Consider the following 7,314-nt stretch of genomic DNA (forward strand, 5'->3'; position numbering starts at 1 on the left):
GCATCCTCTGTCACAAGGCAGAACCAAAGGAGGCTGTGGCCATCAGCTCTTCATGCTCATGAGAGCCATCAGATGCAGACATTTCTCCAGCAAGGAAGAAAAAGCTCAGCCTTGAGCCACATGAGATGGCCAAGCACTTTATACTCACATTCAAAGCAGAACAGAAACAACCCTGAAAACTCTACATGTGAGGTGGAAAGCAGATAACTATCACTCCCTTTATTCATGGTGCAAAGTCTTTGAAAGAGAACACAGCTGCAAGACACCCACAGTAAGACTGGCAGACACAGCACCTGCTTTGCCAAGTTGCACACAGGGTAGCAGAGCATGGCCAAAACACCTCAATGAGCTCTTGTGCTGGCCAGAGCCTCAGGGCAGACCTGGCTCACCTGTGCTTTCAAACAGGCACACTGAAATACCTCTGATATCTGCAGGAATGACTCATCACAAGGCAAAATCATGAACTAGAGCCAGGCAAACAGTTGCTGTCTGTAAACTAAAACAGCAACAAGCAAATGACCAGAATTGCTTGAAGTAAAATGCTGAATAAGTAAAACCAGAATACAAATTTCCCCCAGTCCATTCTGGCTTTGTGAAGAAAGTGTTCTGTTTTCTGCCCATCCGCAGTTTAGTCCGTATGGTCCCCTAAGAAGGTCCCCTCCTTTCCGTCATCTCAGAGGCCAAGATATGATCCTCCCTTCCCCAGGTCCCTTGGTCCCTCCACGCACAGTGAGTTCCCTGTTTGCTCACTCTCTCCACTCCTCTCTGCCCTGTCCTAAATTACTCACACTTCTCCCAGCTGAGGCACATCTTTCTATCCCCAGGCAAGGAAACTCAACCTGTTCAGTCAGGCTGTGGTAAATAGACATTCCTCTCTTCTTACCTGCTGTGCCTTTTTAAGTAAAACGTGTAGCACACATTGTCCTTGTCCACAGATAGGTGTGAACATTCCTAACCTCTTTGTAACTCACATTTGTTAACACAAGGACTTATTCCCTCAGGCACATAATCTTCCTTGATCAAAGAAACTGCAAGGGCAATATCAAGTAATGTGACTGCAGATCCAGAACTTGTTTGGCATTTGTTGTATTTAAATTCTTTTTTTTTTCATAGTTATATTCATAATTTCAGGCTTAACTATTCTTGCAAAGTCTAAGTCTTTTTTCACCCCAAGAATAATAAGCTTGCATGAAGATCCTCAATACTGCTTCCAGTCTTTTTGCCAACTGCTCTTGAATTTGCCTTCATTCTTTGTAAATATTTGAAGGGCAGCTATCTCTTTGTAAACAAAACACTATGCTTTCCCTATTTGCCTTGGCTAGGATACTTGTGTTTATGAATGTAGCTAAGCTTGTTCTTTATGACTGTAAAATACCCTCAATACTCATCTTTCTGCTGATAAACAATTTTTTTTTTTGTACTGGGAAGCACATAAGACAATGTCAAACTCTCAATCCAAAGTAGCATCTTTTCACAGTATCATTTAGATTTAGATTGGAAAAGACCTTTAAGATCATCAAGTACAACTGTTATGCCAACACCGACAAATCTACCAAGAGATCATGTCCCCAAATGCCATATCCACGCGTTTTTTGGCTACCTCAAGGGATGGTGACTCAAGCACTTCCCTGAACAGCTTGTTCTGGTGCTTGGCAACATTTTCCATGAAGAAATTTTCCCCTAAACCTTCCCTGGTGCAACTTGAGGCCATTTCCTCCTGTCCTTTGCCTGTTACCTAGGAAAAGAGACTGATCCCCACCTGGCTACAACCTCCTTTCAGGTATTTGTACACAGTGAAAAGGTCACCCCAAGCTTCTTTTTCTCCAGGCTAAACACCACCAGCTCCCTCTACCACTCCTCACGAGACTTGTGCTCCAGAGCCTTCACCAGCTCCATTGACCTTCTCTGGACTCACTTCAGCACCTCAATGTCTTGCTTGTAGTGAAGGGCCCAATAGTGAGCACCAGATTCCAGGGTTGTGCATATATCTGACAACTTTAGAAGATACTCAAATGTATCTGTGCTTCTCTTGTTAGGAGCTTGGGGTCCACACACCTCTGAGACCAATCCTTTCCCTGCAGAGTCTCCAGACTAAAGATATCCTCTCTGAATTTCTCCCCAGGACAGAATGTCTGTATTTCATTCTGGAATGGAGCAACAATTTTATGATGTTCTTTCTGATAGCATTTAGTACTGAAATAAAAAAAGCTTCCGTGGAAACCAAGATCAGATTATTAACATAGTCATCTGGATACTTTGTTAGGGCACTTTTGTCACCTCTTCTGCTGCTCCAGATTTTAAATGCTTGATGAGAGGCTAAAGAATGTTTCAAATGGACTTTCTATTTCCAGCCAGTAATGCACCTATCAGTCTTTGCATTTACCCTGTCTTCCACCTTCGTCAAATTCAGTAGCATCTGCAGTCAACACCCACTGGGTTCTGCACCACTTCTTGGGCAGCATTCCACTGAAAATACTGAATGGAAAATGTCCTTGTAAATATTTTAAAAGGGAAAAAGTGGAGTCTGTGCAAACAGAGATGTGGCACAATAAAGTTTTTTGTTGTTTTGGTTTAGTTTGGTTTGTTTCTGAAACACTACAGTTACAATTACTTTGTGAGTGCACAGAACGGTCAACATTAGGAGCTATTTTTTAATGGGAAGACCTTCAATCAACAGTTCTGGATTTTTAGTTTTACTGAATGCATATGAGCTAAAGGAAAAACCTCACAAACAGGACAGCAGACATTAAATTTTATTGTAGTAGCTTTGACTCATTACCATCTAAGGAAGGGGAGATGCTTAATCTAAGAACTGAAATTAATTTGCTTTATATTACCATTCAAACTGGAAAATTACTTTGGAGTACTAAGATTATTATCACATTCCCAGAGCCCATATAAATGTCACTTTCTGAAAGTCAAAGTTGAAACTGCAAACCACAAAAATCTAATATTGTTACCACAACATTTATTACAGTCACATATCTTTATATTCTAGCTCTTGCTGTTACACTATAAGTTTGCTGCTTCCTAAACATCTGCTGTGTGTTGAAGACACAAAAGAAGATGAGGTGTCTGCCTTGGGGGGAGGCTGTACATTTAGGCATATAATAAATCACAATGGGAATAGAAAGGGAGCGTATTTAAGTGTTGTTATGAGGGGAAAGAACACCCTGCTGTATTTTAGCTGTTTGGTTATAATCGACTGTATAAACACTATTTTGGAATAAAACTTAACAGAGGAAGTTATTCCAGAATGCTTTTGAGAAATGGGTATTCATAAACAGGCAGCATGTCAGTTCAATTCTGCAATCTGCTTTTCAGTGTTTGTGTGTATCTATGTGCATATCAAAGGAAAATGAGACTGTGTTTTTGATACAGGACATCCAGAGAGAATAGGAACTCAGAATGGGAGCCAAAACCTGAACTTGAAAGGCCATTAACACCCTGCATGTTCTTTCCCTGAAAGCTGATACATAACTATTTTTACTTCCTGTATCAAATATCAAGGCTCATATGTGATGACAGAAGATTTAAAATAAAATTCTGAGCTCGAAGCATGGAAGTGTCACAAGGGCTTTAAAATCACTGTTCCTCATTGCGAGACAGGTAACAGTTAAATACTTTTTTCGTGTAGTGATTAAGAGCTCTCCCTGTCACCCATCTTTATGTAATCCTCCCGATACACAGTGGTGGGCTGCTAGCACAGAAGCACATAAATCACTGCTACAATGCTGGGAGAGCGAATCTGAAGTGTGTGGGAAGGAGTGCTATGGAAAGTGTATCCCACAGACCAGCAGAAGAAGGCAGTGTGAGAAGGGAGAGATAGCTAACATTACCAGTGCCCCAGAATCCCAACACATGCTGTTGAAATCCCATCCAGCTTCTGCAGCATGGCAAGGGGTAGGCAATAGTGCAAAGGGCATTTCTTTGTGGTTAAGATCTGCTTTTAATAACAGCTACATTGTCAAGACAAAAAGAAAGTAAATGGCAAGCAATTTGCTTTAGGCTGGATTTAGGAGAAAAAATTCACCTACCCAGATGGAGTTATATAAGGCTTCATGCTTTTTCAGATCACTTGTCAGCTCCAGAAAACAAATATTGTTTAGAAAGGTCTGACTTGCCCTCACTGTTAAGCTCAGGGCTTCACATTTTGGAACCACAGTGCCACATAGCCTGTGCCTCTCCTAAGGTTGATGTCCAAGCACTCATCCCCCACATGAGTGGAAAGAGGTGGGAATGGATGTCTGTTTTCTGTGCTTTGGGTGGCACATTCTTCAGTTGTGCCACAGCCTCCATGCAGGTCCCCGACCTGTCCTGCTGCTCTCACTAAGTAGCAGGGGGTCTGATCTGCCTTGTGGCAAAGGTCCCCTCCTGTGTCTCACCTGCTATTTGTGACTCCTAGAATGCACCATGGTGCACCCTCACAAAGCTTCAACACATCCACCGGGGGGTTTGCAGCACCACATTTTCTGTGAGAAGGAAGGAGGTACTCCTGCCCAAGCCCATGCCCAGGCCTACGTCCTTCCTCCATTTCCCCAGACCAGCTGCACAGTTGCTTCAGGCTCCATCAGGGAAAGGCTTCACTCATAAGGCTGTTGTTATCATTGCACTGAAACATTTTTGAGCTGGCAGAGCAGCTGTGTGGTACTCCTCACTTCCCACTTTTCAAAGCATTCTCTCTCACTTCTTTCTACCTCAGAGACAAAGTGAGGCTTGTTTGTCAATGACTGCCTGTGAGAAGGGAAGCCACAGCCAAGGCAAGAAGGTCTGTTCCTTTCCTGGCATGAGTTTCAGTGAGGTGGGGATGGTCCACAGCCCATGTGTTCATCCCAACACCCCCTGCATGGAGATTCTCTCTTTCCACCATATTTTGCAATAGGAGGAGCTCCTGCTTGGCTCCTGCATGTAACCCATATCAGGCTGCTTTCCAGAGGGGCTGGGAGACCGGCCAGCAGCACTGCAGAGACAAAGGGACACTTTAAATCTGGAGACAAAGCTGACTTCAAAAGGCTTCTGTTGCTGTGTGCAGTGTATTTAGCAGGCTTCAAACCACCATGGGAACTTCTGTGGCTGTTTGTCATGCCTGCTTCTCATGATGGATTGTTGGAGGACAGAAGATACAATAAACTCAAGGAAGGCAATTTGCATTTCTTAAAATGCAGATTCTTTTATGCTATGGCATAAAATGTAAATACTATTAACATGTCACATACCAAACTATAGTTTTTGTTTGAGTATGTTAACATTTGAAAATCTGGCTCTGACCAATGTCATTAAGGTCCTACTGTGGAAATTGCTTGGCTGGGGAACACCTGTCTGTGGTTTATATGGGATGTCTCTGCCAGGAACAACAGGTTCATGAGCTCAGCAGCTGTTTACTGAAGGTAGATCACCTTGGGAAAATCAAGCTGGAAAAGGGAAAGGACAGAAGGAAAGCAGAAACACTCCAAGAGCAAAAGAAGAGATTCAAAGACAGGGTGAGAGTAGGAAGACTGAGCAAGAGGCTGTTAGCACAGAAAAGAGAGAGAGCAGAGAAGGCAAATCACAACTTGTGTACCTACCCAGAGACAGAGGGACTTCCAAGGGAAGGGCAAGCTCTACCTGCAGGACACTGCACTGGGGAGGGTGTCTTGCCCTGGGTGCTCAGCCTGCTCTGTCTCCCCAGAAAAGCAATCTCCAGAGGTTCACAAAGCTGCTCACAAATCACAGTCTAACTGCAAAATCTGTTTGAGTGGGGATTTGTCTTCCTTTGATAATCTTTCATCTCCTTTAGGACTGAACTTCCAGAGGGAGAGGACACTGGGCCAACAATAAAGGGTTGTTAATTTTGATGATGACCTAATCAAGGGAGGGACTGTCATCATGGAATGGTGTGGCTCTTCACAGGTAGAAATTCCTCAGTCTGAGCTGATGTATATTTCTGGGTCTGAGGCATGGAATTCTTTTCTCATTGCTCATTGTAACACTCACAAAAAAAAAAAAAAAAAAAAAAAAAAAAAGCCCCAAACTAGAATTTAGGATGTTTGATGTGAAAAGCATCTTCATCTGTAAAGCTGTAAAGCAAGAATTCATGCATTAGTATGACTTGGTGGGAAAACTCTTGCTTAGGTCTGTTCCCTATGTGTTAATTATAACTGGAACCTATTTCTCTGCTAAGCTTCAATTTACACTTCAAGCAATAAAGGCTTGTAGGTAAGTAGAGAAAACCATGAACAGAGGCAGCAGCTACAGAATATGAAGCTTTTTTATGCATAAAGAGTGGGCCATGCATGGGCAAGTCAGACAGCTGCAGCATTAGCACCCAAACTCTTGTATAAAAAGGAAAAAATGTAGGTTTACTGAGAAAAGGAGAGAGAAAAAGAGGTCTGTAGCTTTGGCATGGAGCTCTGTTTTGTTCCTGCTGCCCCTGTCCAGGGTGTCCTGTCCTGGGTGGAAGGATGGAGGAGTCAGTGGCACCTCACAACCTTCCCTGTCCCCACTGCACCCCTGTCAGTCCCTGAAAATGTCATGGGAGGAGGATGCTGGAAAGCAAAGAATGAGTCTGAGGACACAGAGAATTAATAGTACAGGAAATTTCCTGGAAAGCATGAAGTAAACACTTGAAGAAAAGCACAGAGTTGCCTCCCACTCTCAGCAACTGTATCTCACACTGGATTGTCTTTAATCATTACTCAGGAACTATGACATGCAGTAATCTACTTCCTCAGCTTCATTTAGCATTTGCATGACAGAGCCTTATCAAAATGGAACTACTGGGACTGCAAAACAAACACTTAATTAAAGCTGAATGTTTCTAATTAAATCCAGTAGGATGAGCACATTACAATGAATGTCATTTCCAATAGTGTCCCTAGAATGACAAAACAAAGCGGCTGTGAGTGGCACACCCCAAGAGCAGCACCCCACATGTGCACGTGGTGCTTTCCCTGAGAGCCCTCTCCAAAAGCTGCTGGCAAACCACGTGCAGCACGGCCTCCCTCCCTGGAGCAGCATCCTGGAGCCCCCAGGGCTGTGCGGTGGCAATGGGCATTGTGCCATCTGTGCAAGACAAAACTGCATGAAGCAAAGGGGAAGGACAGGGAAGTCAGGCAAAGATGCCTTGCAGCTCCAGCTGAATTCAGCAAGGATGCCAGTGGGAACCCAGCGTGGCTCTAGTAATCAGGGTGTTTTGGTAAAAGGGACAGGGGACAGCAGTTAAGGTTACCTTAGTGTCCCTGCACAAGGTGCAGAGATGGGAACAGAGGAAGGCCTTTGGGGAGCTTCCTTCAGAAATCCTTCCAGAAAAATACCTGAAATTAGGTTTTTTAAAAA

This window comes from Vidua chalybeata, chromosome 1, assembly GCF_026979565.1.
Source record: "Vidua chalybeata isolate OUT-0048 chromosome 1, bVidCha1 merged haplotype, whole genome shotgun sequence".
Taxonomy (NCBI): domain Eukaryota; kingdom Metazoa; phylum Chordata; class Aves; order Passeriformes; family Viduidae; genus Vidua; species Vidua chalybeata.